The following is a 16,485-nucleotide window of genomic DNA, read 5'->3' as shown; positions in this document are numbered from 1 at the left end:
ACTGGTTGTTCGTTCTCCAAACGATGCTTGCTGATGCTGACACGAGCTACGAAGTTAGTCGACAGCCTGCCTTCAGCAAAGCTGGTCGATGCTGCTTTGCGTCGCTTCGTTTTCGAATGCTTTATTTAAATGATATATTACCCTAGATATTAACAAATAATTTTACAGGACACATTAAAGAACTTATATAATTTTTACACAAGGCGCTTCTTGCGCAATAACTATTATAAGAAAACAGCATACATGGATTGATTTCACCTTTCTTTTTGGACAGTGTATGCTCGAGAAAAGTTCTTGTCTCAGCCAATAGCGTGCGTGCACCTTTGGTTGTATGCGTGAATTATACATGCATAAGAACTTTAAAGTATGTATGTATGTGTTGTTACTCACTGCTCTGGCTTTAGCTGGCAAGAAATTAATTTTGTTAGTTTTCTAGCGCAGATCCTGACCTATCCCAAATTTGTGTTGATATATGAATGCATTTTGTGTACTGAAGTTGGCTCCGCAGAAAATATGTATTTCTAAGTCGATGCAAATATTTACATAATTTCTTTAAATTAAATTAATATTATTTTTATTCTCCAGTTAAGAAATAAAACGAGTGCTAAAAAATATATTTACATTTCAAGTCGATTCGAAGGAATATTTAGCGTTGACCCCATTATAATTATAATGGCGTCCTCGAGGTGTTCCCTGCTACTGATTTTGCATCGGTAGCTAATTCGAGCGGCGACTTTGTTCTTTATTATTCGAACAAAAAATAATAAAATAAAAAAAAAAAAAAAAATTAATTAAATGTATCTTTTAAAGCAACAAATTTGCACTTTTATTTCCTTAATTTATTTTGTATAACTTAAAAATAATAATAATTTAATTAATAATTTAAAATATAAATATTAGCATCGGCTTAAAAATACATATTTTGTACGGAGCCAACCTCAGTACACAAAATGCATTCATATATCAACAGAAATTTTGGGTAGGTCGTGACCTGCGCTAAAAAACTAAGAAAATTGTTTCTTTGCCAGCCAGAGACTTTGCCAGAGCAGTGGATAACAACACGTTCAAATATGCTGTTATCTATGTATATTCACACGCATACAAACATAATTGCTTGCACGGCCCTCACAGAGCCGAAGCTGAGAGCAAATTTTATTTTTAGCTTTTTCGTTCTCTCGGCTGTGAGAGCGCAATGCTACAGATTTCGTTTTCGTTCTCAATTTTCAAAAAATCAAGCTGCATAGTAGCATTTTGTTGTATGGCGTTACTCATCTTAGTGTTTATATTGTCTTTGGTTTTACCATTGAGGATAAATATATTAGCGGCTTATGGTCTTTTTTTATAGTGAAATGTTGGCCATATATATATGGTCGAAAATGGGTTATTGTCCAATGAATTGCTGTTAAATTCTTGTTCTATTGTAGTTTTGTTGCTTTAACCTTTTGCGAATGAGCTTGAAGTATACTGTACTGGTAGTTGTTCATCATCGTACGTTTGGGTTAGAACTGCTCCGCAAGCTTACGTCCGTTATTATGCAAAATTTTTTGCTAAAATTAGAATACTTTAGTAAAGTAGGCTACATTAGAGCTTTCTTTAAGTATTCGAATGCCTTTTGACATTCGGTAGAACACTCAAATTATACATTCTTTTTGCATAGTCTTGTTGTATGACGTAGTCTTCTACAAATCGTCTAGCGCTATTAGCGTTCGAAGGGAGTGGGTCTTTTTCATTGATATCATATTTTTTGTCATCTAGAAAAATACCTTGATCTGTGCACTTATGGCCTAGAAAAGTCACTTTGTGCATAAAAAATGAGATTTCTGTATGTAATTAAAGGTTATGTTTCCTACATAAGTCAAAAACGCTTGTTAAGTTTTTGATCATATGTTTTTCGGAAAAACCGATGATTATTAGGTCATCCAAGTCCGAGAATGCTTGTGAACGATCTAGGCACTATTTTTAGGATCCATTGCTCGCTGAAAAAGACGGTATGTTTTAGAATATTCTAATTATATTTGATGAAAACTGGACATTAAATTTAAGCATGAGAAGTACTTTGCTCTGCCTAGTTGATCAAGAATATCATCTAATCTTCCAAGTCAAAATTGGGCTGTTATATTCCGATACAGAGGGTTCTACTATTTTGTACGGCATGAGTTTTTCTACTTGTGTAACTACTTATTTTTTTTGAGTATGAGGTATTCTGTAATTTATGATGTACACTGGTTCTTTATCTGAGTTCTTGTTTATAACAATTTGTTGTTGTTATTGATTCGGTTTCTAGTCCGATTTCTGTGTACTTGGTGCACAGTTCTTTTAACTTTGATTTAAATAGTATTGAGAAGTTCTTGGTTAGCTGTTTCATTACTAACTTGTATCGTTCTTCCTTAATTTCGTTGCCGATTTAATAGTTATTTAAAGTTACATACTTTATTTGAGCTAGGTTAACAATTTTAATTGAATTTATTGTTTTGGATCGGCAATTGTATATGCTGTAAAAACTCCTTCCTCAATTTCTTCAATGGGAATTAGAATATGATTTGTTATTAACTATATTTTAATCTGACAGACGCCTTCGGAACGGGCTGCTAGTATTGTGGCATTATTGTCACAAGTATGGATTATTTTTTTTATGAAGTATATTCCTAGAATGTCATCACTATGTATTCGAAAATGTTGTTCCACTACTATCTAATTCCATGTTCCACTATTCCTAATTCCACAACTATCGCCAATTCCTGATATATCTGCACCAGTATTTATTAATAAAGTACATATTTTACATATATTTTTATTATTAATTTTTATAAATGTGCTGAGATTGAGATTAATTGTGTGTACAGATATTAGTTGTTTTGAATACCTGAAGGGGTCTGCTCGTTTTATGAATTATCTTGAGTAACTAGAACATTATTACTTCGGTTGATGTTTGCTTGGTTGTTGCCTCGGTTGGAATTATTTCTTCCTCGCTTGTAACCACGCACACTTCCTCTGAAATGTCCTCTGCCATTATTATTGTATGTGTGTTATAATTACCGCAGCCATTGCCTCTACATCTTTGGTAATTGCGATAGTTATTGCGTCTATTATCTGCCTCGCTGATATAATACTGCGCTGGCACTTCCAGTCATTTCAGTGCTGCAATGAGTATATTAAACCATTGCATCATTAAATGTGTTAAAGTTTCCAGCTTCTAGTATTATGCGAAGTTTTCCATATTCGCAATTTTTGGTCATTGCAGATGTGGACTTTTTTGTCGAGAATTTCTCTGCATTATCCAGGTCTAGACCATCGTCAATACAAGCTGCCTCGAGATGCTTACGCAATTTATCAATTTCAGCTGTATACTGAGCTGCTGTTTTGCCTTTTTGTTGTGCGTTTAACAGCTTTGCCTTAATCACATCAGTAGATTCACCATTGACGCTACCTTTTAAGTTATAAATATTGTGTGTTTGACCAATATGTTTTGATTGTATAACTTCTACAGCCAAATCCTCTTGGTTGCTTTTTGTTCGTTTAACAATCCTTAAGGCCGTTAAAAGACGATTTAATGACAGTTTTGTACCTTTAAATTCAGGGATTGTAGACGAAATTTTCTTAAGGCTACCTGGTCTGGCATGGTGGATTCTGTATGTTCTTCCAGTGTCTCAATGTCGCCACCAAATATATATCGATAATTGGCTTCGACTTATTTAGCTTTTGCAGCTGGCTTGGGTCAAACCCTCCTGCTAAAAATAGATTTTCTGGTACATATAAGTCAATGTTGTGTGTGTCTAATGCCAATATTTGTAAATCTCATGTTAAGAGATTATACAATGAGACACTGTTTAAGATGTTGGCTTGTTAGACTATCTTGGAAGTTACTTATGGTCTGTAATATGTTATTATACTCTGTTATGAGTATAGTTATGTGGTGTATCAGCATGTCGACCTTAATTACTGTATCTTTGTTTACGCTTTTATATGACTTTTCAAATTTATCTTTAAAATTATTAATTTGCCTCTCTATTGCTGACCATTCCATAACATTTTATAATCATATGCTTACATATTTTTTTACCTACAATATCGCACCATTGTAGTTAATATTGGTCCCAGTGAAACAATGAGCTAAGAAAAATATTGCTTTTTCTTAAGTTATATTCTTCATTATTTTTGATCTCTCTGATCTGTCTTTACTTCACTTTTACATTTTTATATGATCTGCTTAAATAGTTCTTTTTAAGACATTTATTGTGCAATTTATAAATTGTATAAAACATATTAATCTATATGCTAACTACTGTTATTATTAGTAGTGTTATAATAAGCTTCTGATCTGGAGTTTCTACTTGAACTTTATTTATAACATTAGCGTTGTGAACTTTATTTATAACATTGTTGTCAAGGTGCGCTGTGTGATAAAAATTATTAATTTTGATAATAAATAATATTAGTCATATAAAACATGCTTAGAAGGGATCAATCAATGCTTCGTTATTATAAAACTTTTTCGCTAAATGTGCTTTGATAACGAATCGATGCAGAGCACCATCTCCCAGCTTTGCTAAACGCAGTCGTGCGATTGATTTCGTAACACGTGGCAGCATCAACAAGACGCGATCTTGGCACTCGAGCAAAAAGCTAGTTAAAGCCAGGATAGAAAATTTCCATTAAAATATATCGGCGTTACTTACTCATCTTAGTGTTTAGTGTTTGGCTTTACAAACGTTTTAACTTCCATCTAGAAATGCCTTTATTATAATTTCAACTTTAACCCATTTATTTTCGAGATGGACGGCTTAATACATACGGAGAGCCCGACATATCTAGATCGACTTAGCTGTTCATCCTGATCATATATACTTTATATATATATGCATCATACCTAATATATATAAAGATATTTCTCTTTCTGCGTTTGTATACTGTCTTTAAACAGCCTTTACATATTTGCAATGGGCTCAGTATAATTTATAGACAAAATTATTTAATTTACAAAATACCAGGCAATGGCGAAATGTAATAAATCATATGATGGTATGAAGAATAACGCATTACATTGGAAGTGGCCACACGGTAAATTCGAGTCAACGATAAAATTTACTTAGATATGTGTGCTATACAAGCCAGTGTACCTGAATTGACCAGGTATAAATTCAATGCCGTAAAGTGCAAATGTGTAATATTAAAATTTAATGTGTTTACAAATGTGAAAAAAAATAATATTTGTAGTATATCCAATTAGACTACCGGTGATTTGCATTCTTTTACTTTATTCCCCGAAATCCTCCTACTATCCATTTAATATTTTGGGACCTAAGAGATACTGGTTAATAATGAGCATGCTCGTAGTCTGAATCTGGTTCCTAGTAATTTTTTTTTTTATGCTAGTTTTGGCGACCATTCCATTTTTACATCGTGAACCCATTAAAAATGGGTAAGATTTGTGCAAATGTGTGAAACAAACAGAAGCAACCATCTCCGACCCCATAAAGTATATATATTCTGGATCAGCATTAATATAAATCATGGATATGTCCGTCTGTCTGTTAGGGATCTGAGTCTATAAGACTTGAATTTAAGCGTAGGTCCTCCTCCGTTCAGTGCGACTTTGTTTCTGGTATTCGATGACTTGCCCCATTTCCATGCAATCGATAGAAATCTATATCGAATTCGTGTTTTTTGAGGAAATCTCGTAATTATAAGAGAGTCGCCAAACATGATTTGTAGCTTCTAAAATAGTATATAAATTACGAAATAGGTATCGGCGTCGCTGGCGAGATTGCAGGAATTCGGAGGCAGTCCAGTGGCTGAGTCTCCGAAGAGTAAGTCCTCAAGAGTTATTCCGATTAAGGAGTACTGGAATTTAAGATTGTGGCTTGAAGCTTTCCAATCGCTGGCATTATGGCGCAGCAATAAAAAATATGATATAGAATGCGACGATGCCGGAGTAATGTATATCAGAAGCAGTGCGTTTCTTGAATGTGTGGACAGAACGGAATTGCAATTACAATATATTTGCACCTAGGCTAAAGACACTGCATTGAAGCATAATTCTCATGGTCGGCAAGCCGACTCAGCGACATACCAAAAGTATATGGTTACCGCCGCTAGAGCACTGAACTCTAGTGTCGTGTGCTACCTTACCTTAACAACTAAGCGAGGGTTACTTGGTAACTTCTCCCCCTCAAGGTTATAAGCGTCCTCGGTCGTACTAAACTTTTCAATGACCTCCTGTATTTCTCTTATTTCTCGTCTCTTCGTTAACATTTGGAAAGAAAGCCTACGGCATTTGTTCATTGAACTCTTGGATCTGGATGGTGTGCAAGTTCTGACTATTAATCCTATGGAGGAGCATGTCAAATTGGGTGGTGGCTAATAATGTTCAACAGCGGTGATCCCTCAATGCCTGGAGCTTTATTTAGAGCTTCGCGTTGGTTCACATATTTAGTGCCGTTGATTAAAGGTGACAAGATATGTGCCATTTTTTGATATTTCAGGGCCGTCATCAGTGCTGATTTGGGATGGGCTCTCGTTGGCGAATATTACGCCGTTGTCCACCAGTACAATCGGTCGTAGATAGCTGAGTTGCGAGTGGCAAACGTGCAGAGGCCGTGCGCAAGTGTCATGGTTCGCGAGCTTGCAAAATGTAATTGCTGTAATTGCTAAGGTATCCTCGCATCCAGCCACGGTGTCATATTGTACTAGCACATTGTGCTGGTGAGATACTGGAAATACGGTGACTCTCACAATGCGATTATTATTTGTATAAAATTTCCGGACTGAAAGACTCTAATGGTTGCTGCGTCCTTTAAGCTAACTATGGAGACATCTATAGTGTGTTCGACCAGCGGCTTTAAATTGTTATGGTCGAAAACAGTTGGGTTAACTATGCTAGACTTGGTCAGCGTGATTGAGGGTACCAATTCTTGTATTTCCATGAGCTTGTTTATCTACCTTTGCGTCTCTGAGTTTGTCACTACCTGCCCATTGTTTCTGATTCTGATTTTAACTAAGTCTGAGGCTTTTGGGGTACCTGCTACTCCCTTAAGTGCTGTGCCTAGAAAATCTAAACTTCTGGCAATTGTATGGAGTATTATTATTACGAAGACTTCTTTTGTGTTCTGTATCAATAATTCTCTAATCATTTTCGCATGTACGATTGTGGAAATAATTCGCACAACTCTTCCGTGTCATTTGCGATGTTCGAAAAATCCGTTAAGTTGCTTGCATGTTTCAAATAAACTCGCTGTTCCCATACCCCCATATCCCATATCCATATTAGGCGAGAATGCACTGGTATGGTAACAACGAGATTATTTGAAACTATATAGTTGGAGTGTGAATAGTCGGTAATCCGAGCGTTCGCTTTTCCTATTATAAAGAATATCGTTTCCACAAACCTGTAACGGAAAGAGGTTAGGTTCTTGTGCATCTTAGTTCTAACGTTAATCTATTTTAATTGAAGTTTCGAAAGGCAAGCTTCACTTGAGGTTGTCTTTGTGGACCACCCTCCCCTTAACTATAACAGACGTTCCCGTGTCTGCTTGAATGTTTTCTTTTGAGCATAAGGGGGGCCAGTTTGTTGCCTAGCCTTTTATTTTTCTTTAAGAACACCGTTTCGCCTACTTCGAAAACCTTGCTTTGCTTGTCCGTATGACTTCGATGGGCATTTAGTTTGTGACAGTGTAGGATCCTATTGTACTCCACTGTCATCCTCATGAGTCCTATGTGTATTCAATTTTTTGTTGTCGATTTTTAGGCACCTTGCGTTTTCTGTCAAGGTGCTGTAGAAACGCTCTACCTGTCCTTTGGGGACATTTGTACCATAATCGCTCTTAAAAAGCGATTGCTTGTCAGTAGACTAAATATCAATGTGCAGCATTTCCCCTGCATATTAAGGAACTGGTTCCTGTTTTTTTTGGATTCCTGTCATATTTGGCTTTGGGGCAAACAAAGCAGTTTTTCAACGACTCCATTGGCTAATTTGCCTATTTTTGGAAAATTTTAGTCACGGATTGACTTGTTTGACGTTATCTTGAGCGTCCCGATGTGCACGGTTGTGCTCGGCAGTTATTATTCCTAACTGCTCGTTTTTGCCTGTTAAGTCTGATATGACATTCTTGCAGTGCTAAAATTTGGTTGCCGGGAATTTTAACACCAAATTGTGTTAAAAGCTAACCATAGTAGGTAAATCGCAATGTATTGCATTGACAACATCTGGGTTATTAACCCTATCAAAGAGTCTCAAAAACAGTGTTTTTGTCAGTGAAACTGATGAAATGGCGAGTCTTGCTGCCGAAGAGTATGAGGCTTCGTTTTAACGGATAGCGTGCCTCTTCCGGGATTATTTGGTTCCTGAAGCAGCTTACAGGCTTGTCAAACACACTTCACTATAAATGGTTGCATGGTCAGACTGAGGCTCGTGTTTTAGAGCATTTATACCGCGATAACGCGTCTGCTACAAAATTTTCTTTCCCTTGCTTGGAGAACATTTTTGCATCGTGCTCGTCTATATACGTGTTCCTCTTCTTTATTTTGGCGTTTATGTTTCTGTCCGAGAATGCTAAGATAACGGGTTGACGATCATTGAAGATCTTTACTTTTTTCGTACCGTACAAGAAATTGTGTAGTTTACCCAGAGCCCAAAGTATTGATAGTAGTTACTCTTAATTTTTGGCATAGTTTTACTTGCATTGTTAAAGAGTTCGGGAAATCATGGTTATTGGTCGGCCTCTTTGGGATAAAACCGCTCCAATAACATTTGCAGAGGCATCTGTGGTCAACTCAAAAGGCAGTTTGAAATCTGGGTTCATGAGAATGACATCTTCTGATGCCAAAATATTTCGTAGATTGAATTTCATTAAACTCAATTGCAACCTTTCGGAACCTGTGCTTGCTGACTGAACCATTTTCGTCTTTCAGTATGTCTGTTATTGGTCTTGCTATGGCTGCAAAATCTTTAATCCTGTAGTAACTGGCTAAACCTATAGATGAGCTTAGGCTGTACAAGTTTTTTGATTCTATGTGCTCTTGTATGGGTGTAAGTTTTTCGGGGTCTGCTTTTATTTTATTTTATTTATTTAATTACTTATTAATGGTCGACAAAACGAGTGTCTTCCTCATTATTCAATAGATTATACATATATAATGAAAATGAAATGATAAGTGTTTCGATAGAGAACACAATTTTCTAATAGCATCACCGATCGATAGAGGTGTTTGATTTGCATTCTTTTACTTTATTCCCCGAAATCCTCCTACTATCCATTTAATATTTTGGGACCTAAGAGATACTGGTTAATAATGAGCATGTTCGTAGTCTGAATCTGGTTCCTAGTATTTTTTTTTAATGCTAGTTTTGGCGACCATTCCATTTTTATATCGTGAACCCATTAAAAATGGGTAAGATTTGTGCAAATGTATGAAACAAACAGAAGCAACCATCTCCGACCCCATAAAGTATATATATTCTGGATCAGCATTAATATATATCATGGATCTGTCCGTCTGTCTGTTAGGGATCTGAGTCTATAAGACTTGAATTTAAGCGTAGGTCCTCCTCCGTTCAGTGCGACTTTGTTTCTGGTATTCGATGACTTGCCCCATTTCCATGCAATCGATAGAAATCTATATCGAATTCGTGTTTTTTGAGGAAATCTCGTAATTATAAGAGAGTCGCCAAACATGATTTGTAGCTTCTAAAATAGTATATAAATTACGAAATAGGTATCGGCGTCGCTGGCGAGATTGCAGGAATTCGGAGGCAGTCCAGTGGCTGAGTCTCCGAAGAGTAAGTCCTCAAGAGTTATTCCGATTAAGGAGTACTGGAATTTAAGGTTGTGGCTTGAAGCTTTCCAATCGCTGGCATTATGGCGCAGCAATAAAAAATATGATATAAAATGCGACGATGCCGGAGTAATGTATATCAGAAGCAGTGCGTTTCTTGAATGTGTGGACAGAACGGAATTGCAATTACAATATATTTGCACCTAGGCTAAAGACACTGCATTGAAGCATAATTCTCATGGTCGGCAAGCCGACTCAGCGACATAGCAAAAGTATATGGTTACCGCCGCTAGAGCACTGAACTCTAGTGTCGTGTGCTACCTTACCTTAACAACTAAGCGAGGGTTACTTGGTAACTTCTCCCCCTCAAGGTTATAAGCGTCCTCGGTCGTACTAAACTTTTCAATGACCTCCTGTATTTCTCTTATTTCTCGTCTCTTCGTTAACATTTGGAAAGAAAGCCTACGGCATTTGTTTATTGAACTCTTGGATCTGGATGGTGTGCAAGTTCTGACTATTAATCGTATGGAGGAGCATGTCAAATTGGGTGGTGGCTAATAATGTTCAACAGCGGTGATTTTTCAATGCCTGGAGCTTTACTTAGAGCCTCGCGTTGGTTCACATATTTAGTGCCGTTGATTAAAGGTGACAAGATATGTGCCATTTTTTGATATTTCAGGGCCGTCATCAGTGCTGATTTGGGATGGGCTCTCGTTGGCGAATATTACGCCGTTGTCCACCAGTACAATCGGTCGTAGATAGCTGAGTTGCGAGTGGCAAACGTGCAGAGGCCGTGCGCAAGTGTCATGGTTCGCGAGCTTGCAAAATGTAATTGCTGTAATTGCTAAGGTATCCTCGCATCCAGCCACGGTGTCATATTGTACTAGCACAGTGTGCTGGTGAGATACTGGAAATACGGTGACTCTCACAATGCGATTATTATTTGTATAAAATTTCCGGACTGAAAGACTCTAATGGTGGCTGCGTCCTTTAAGCTAACTATGGAGACATCTATAGTGTGTTCGACCAGCGGCTTCAAATTGTTATGGTCGAAAACAGTTGGGTTAACTATGCTAGACTTGGTCAGCGTGATTGTGGGTACCAATTCTTGTATTTCCATGAGCTTGTTTATCTACCTTTGCGTCTCTGAGTTTGTCACTACATGCCTATTGTTTCTGATTCTGATTTTAACTAAGTCTGAGGCTTTTGGGGTACCTGCTACTACCTTAAGTGCTGTGCCTAGAAAATCTAAACTTCTGGCAATTGTATGGAGTATTATTATTACGAAGACTTCTTTTGTGTTCTGTATCAATAATTCTCTAATCATTTTCGCATGTACGATTGTAAAAATAATTCGCACAACTCTTCCGTGTCATTTGCGATGTTCGAAAAATCCGTTAAGTTGCTTGCATGTTTCAAATAAACTCGCTGTTCCCATACCCCCATATCCCATGGGTATATCCATATTAGGCGGGAATGCACTGGTATGGTAACAACGAGATTATTTGAAACTATATAGTTGGAGTGTGAATAGTCGGTAATCCGAGCGTTCGCTTTTCGTATTATAAAGAATATCGTTTCCACAAACCTGTAACGGAAAGAGGTTAGGTTCTTGTGCATCTTAGTTCTAACGTTAATCTATTTTAATTGAAGTTTCGAAAGGCAAGCTTCACTTGAGGTTGTCTTTGTGGACCACCCTCCCCTTAACTATAACAGACGTTCCCGTGTCTGCTTGAATGTTTTCTTTTGAGCATAAGGGGGGCCAGTTTGTTGCCTAGCCTTCTATTTTTCTTTAAGAACACCGTTTCGCCTACTTCGAAAACCTTGCTTTGCTTGTCCGTATGACTTCGATGGGCATTTAGTTTGTGACAGTGTAGGACCCTATTGTACTCCACTGTCATCCTCATGAGTCCTATGTGTATTCAATTTTTTGTTGTCGATTTTTAGGCACCTTGCGTTTTCTGTCAAGGTGCTGTAGAAACGCTCTACCTGTCCTTTGGGGACATTTGTACCATAATCGCTCTTAAAAAGCGAAGTGATATATTGTTTTGATTTTTGGGAATAAATTCACTAGTTCGGTTATGGGCATTATTTGTAACTCAATTATTGTTCGAGGCGTCACCGGTTGCACGGCCGCAAATTTGGAAAATATATCAATGCATTTTAGAAATTGCTTGTCAGTAGACTAAATATCAATGTGGAGCATTTCCCCTGCATATTAAGGAACTGGTTCCTGTTTTTTTTGGATTCCTATCATATTTGGCTTTGGGGCAAACAAAGCAGTTTTTCAACGACTCCATTGGCTAACTTGCCTATTTTTGGAAAGTTGAGCGTCCCGATGTGCACGGTTGTGCTCGGTAGTTATTATTCCTTACTGCTCGTTTTTGCCTGTTAAGTCTGATATGACATTCTTGCAGTGCTAAAATTTGGTTGCCGGGAATTTTAACACCAAATTGTGTTAAAAGCTAACCATAGTTGGTAAATCGCAATGTATTGCATTGACAACATCTGTGTTAATAACCTATCAAAGAGTCTCAAAAACAGTGTTTTTGTCAGTGAAACTGATGAAATGGCGAGTCTTGCTGCCGAAGAGTATGAGGCTTCGTTTTAACGGATAGCGTGCCTCTTCCGGGATTATTTGGTTCCTGAAGCAGCTTACAGGCTTGTCAAACACACTTCACTATAAATGGTTGCATGGTCAGACTGAGGCTCGTGTTTTAGAGCATTTATACCACGATAACGCGTCTGCTACAAAATTTTCTTTCCCTTGCTTGGAGAACATTTTTGCATCGTGCTCGTCTATATACGTGTTCCTCTTCTTTATTTTGGCGTTTATGTTTCTGTCCGAGAATGCTAAGATAACGGGTTGACGATCATTGAAGATCTTTATTTTTTTCGTACCGTACAAGAAATTGTGTAGTTTACCCAGAGCCCAAAGTATTGATAGTAGTTACTCTTTAGTTATAGTTTTACTTGCATTGTTAGAGTTCGGGAAATCATGGTTATTGGTCGGCCTTTTTGGGATAAAACCGCTCCAATAACATTTGCAGAAGCATCTGTGGTCAACTCAAAAGGCAGTTTGAAATCTGGGTTCATGAGAATGACATCTTCTGATGCCAAAATTTTTCGTAGATTGAATTTCATTAAACTCAATTGCAACCTTTCGGAACCTGTGCTTGCTGACTGAACCATTTTCGTCTTTCAGTATGTCTGGTAATGGTCTTGCTATGGCTGCAAAATCTTTAATCCTGTAGTAACTGGCTAAACCTATAGATGAGCTTAAGCTGTACAAGTTTTTTGATTCTATGTGCTCTTGTATGGGTGTAAGTTTTTCGGGGTCTGCTTTTATTTTATTTTATTTATTTAATTACTTATTAATGGTCGACAAAACGAGTGTCTTCCTCATTATTCAATAGATTATACATATATAATGAAAATGAAATGATAAGTGTTTCGATAGAGAACACAATTTTCTAATAGCATCACCGATCGATAGAGGTGTTTGATTTGCATTCTTTTACTTTATTCCCCGAAATCCTCCTACTATCCATTTAATATTTTGGGACCTAAGAGATACTGGTTAATAATGAGCATGTTCGTAGTCTGAATTTGGTTCCTAGTATTTTTTTTTAATGCTAGTTTTGGCGACCATTCCATTTTTATATCGTGAACCCATTAAAAATGGGTAAGATTTGTGCAAATGTATGAAACAAACAGAAGCAACCATCTCCGACCCCATAAAGTATATATATTCTGGATCAGCATTAATATAAATCATGGATCTGTCCGTCTGTCTGTTAGGGATCTGAGTCTATAAGACTTGAATTTAAGCGTAGGTCCTCCTCCGTTCAGTGCGACTTTGTTTCTGGTATTCGATGACTTGCCCCATTTCCATGCAATCGATAGAAATCTATATCGAATTCGTGTTTTTTGAGGAAATCTCGTAATTATAAGAGAGTCGCCAAACATGATTTGTAGCTTCTAAAATAGTATATAAATTACGAAATAGGTATCGGCGTCGCTGGCGAGATTGCAGGAATTCGGAGGCAGTCCAGTGGCTGAATCTCCGAAGAGTAAGTCCTCAAGAGTTATTCCGATTAAGGAGTACTGGAATTTAAGGTTGTGGCTTGAAGCTTTCCAATCGCTGGCATTATGGCGCAGCAATAAAAAATATGATATAAAATGCGACGATGCCGGAGTAATGTATATCAGAAGCAGTGCGTTTCTTGAATGTGTGGACAGAACGGAATTGCAATTACAATATATTTGCACCTAGGCTAAAGACACTGCATTGAAGCATAATTCTCATGGTCGGCAAGCCGACTCAGCGACATAGCAAAAGTATATGGTTACCGCCGCTAGAGCACTGAACTCTAGTGTTGTGTGCTACCTTACCTTAACAACTAAGCGAGGGTTACTTGGTAACTTCTCCCCCTCAAGGTTATAAGCGTCCTCGGTCGTACTAAACTTTTCAATGACCTCCTGTATTTCTCTTATTTCTCGTCTCTTCGTTAACATTTGGAAAGAAAGCCTACGGCATTTGTTCATTGAACTCTTGGATCTGGATGGTGTGCAAGTTCTGACTATTAATCCTATGGAGGAGCATGTCAAATTGGGTGGTGGCTAATAATGTTCAACAGCGGTGATTTCTCAATGCCTGGAGCTTTACTTAGAGCCTCGCGTTGGTTCACATATTTAGTGCCGTTGATTAAAGGTGACAAGATATGTGCCATTTTTTGATATTTCAGGGCCGTCATCAGTGCTGATTTGGGATGGGCTCTCGTTGGCGAATATTACGCCGTTGTCCACCAGTACAATCGGTCGTAGATAGCTGAGTTGCGAGTGGCAAACGTGCAGAGGCCGTGCGCAAGTGTCATGGTTCGCGAGCTTGCAAAATGTAATTGCTGTAATTGCTAAGGTATCCTCGCATCCAGCCACGGTGTCATATTGTACTAGCACAGTGTGCTGGTGAGATACTGGAAATACGGTGACTCTCACAATGCGATTATTATTTGTATAAAATTTCCGGACTGAAAGACTCTAATGGTGGCTGCGTCCTTTAAGCTAACTATGGAGACATCTATAGTGTGTTCGACCAGCGGCTTCAAATTGTTATGGTCGAAAACAGTTGGGTTAACTATGCTAGACTTGGTCAGCGTGATTGTGGGTACCAATTCTTGTATTTCCATGAGCTTGTTTATCTACCTTTGCGTCTCTGAGTTTGTCACTACATGCCTATTGTTTCTGATTCTGATTTTAACTAAGTCTGAGGCTTTTGGGGTACCTGCTACTACCTTAAGTGCTGTGCCTAGAAAATCTAAACTTCTGGCAATTGTATGGAGTATTATTATTACGAAGACTTCTTTTGTGTTCTGTATCAATAATTCTCTAATCATTTTCGCATGTACGATTGTAAAAATAATTCGCACTCTTCCGTGTCATTTGCGATGTTCGAAAAATCCGTTAAGTTGCTTGCATGTTTCAAATAAACTCGCTGTTCCCATACCCCCATATCCCATGGGTATATCCATATTAGGCGGGAATGCACTGGTATGGTAACAACGAGATTATTTGAAACTATATAGTTGGCGTGTGAATAGTCGGTAATCCGAGCGTTCGCTTTTCCTATTATAAAGAATATCGTTTCCACAAACCTGTAACGGAAAGAGGTTAGGTTCTTGTGCATCTTAGTTCTAACGTTAATCTATTTTAATTGAAGTTTCGAAAGGCAAGCTTCACTTGAGGTTGTCTTTGTGGACCACCCTCCCCTTAACTATAACAGACGTTCCCGTGTCTGCTTGAATGTTTTCTCTTGAGCATAAGGGGGGCCAGTTTGTTGCCTAGCCTTCTATTTTTCTTTAAGAACACCGGTTCGCCTACCTTGAAAACCTTGCTTTGCTTGTCCGTATGACTTCGATGGGCATTTAGTTTGTGACAGTGTAGGATCCTATTGTACTCCACTGTCATCCTCATGAGTCCTATGTGTCTTCAATTTTTTGTTGTCGATTTTTAGGCTCCTTGCGTTTTCTGTCAAGGTGCTGTAGAAACGCTCTACCTCTCCTTTGGGGACATTTGTATCATAATCGCTCTTAAAAAGCGAAGTTATAGTTTTCGGGTTAAATTCGGCATCGGTATCGCAATATATTGTTTTGATTTTTGGGAATAAATTCACTAGTTCGGTTATGGGCATTATCACCGGTTGCACGGCCGCAAATTTGGAAAATATATCGATGCATTTTAGAAATTGCTTGTCAGTAGACTAAATATCAATGTGGAGCATTTCCCCTGCATATTAAGGAACTGGTTCCTGTTTGTTTTGGATTCCTATCATATTTGGCTTTGGGGCAAACAAAGCAGTTTTTCAACGACTCCATTGGCTAACTTGCCTATTTTTTGAAAGTTATAGTCACGGATTGACTTGTTTGACGTTATCTTGAGCGTCCCGATGTGCACGGTTGTGCTCGGCAGTTATTATTCCTATCTGCTTGTTTTTGCCTGTTAAGTCTGATATGACATTCTTGCAGTGCTAAAATTTGGTTGCCGGGAATTTTAACACCAAATTGTGTTAAAAGCTAACCATAGTTGGTAAATCGCAATGTATTGCATTGACAACATCTGGGTTAATAACCTATCAAAGAGTCTCAAAAACAGTGTTTTTGTCAGTGAAACTGATGAAATGGCGAGTCTTGCTGCCGAAGAGTATGAGGCTTCGTT

The 16,485-nt window shown here is 37.8% G+C and overlaps 1 protein-coding gene across 50 annotated transcripts in view; it reads left to right on the top strand.

Annotated features, from left to right (window-relative positions):
* The window catches only part of Ranbp16 (Ran-binding protein 16), a 230,827-nt gene that overhangs the window by 12,462 nt on the left and 201,880 nt on the right, over nucleotides 1–16,485 (top strand). The gene's annotated exons all lie outside the window — the stretch shown is intronic.

The sequence above is a fragment of the Drosophila virilis genome, unplaced genomic scaffold (genome assembly GCF_030788295.1).
Source record: "Drosophila virilis strain 15010-1051.87 unplaced genomic scaffold, Dvir_AGI_RSII-ME tig00001479, whole genome shotgun sequence".
Taxonomy (NCBI): domain Eukaryota; kingdom Metazoa; phylum Arthropoda; class Insecta; order Diptera; family Drosophilidae; genus Drosophila; species Drosophila virilis.
Note: the sequence above shows the minus strand (reverse complement) of the source record. Positions and strands in the feature narration are given on the sequence as shown.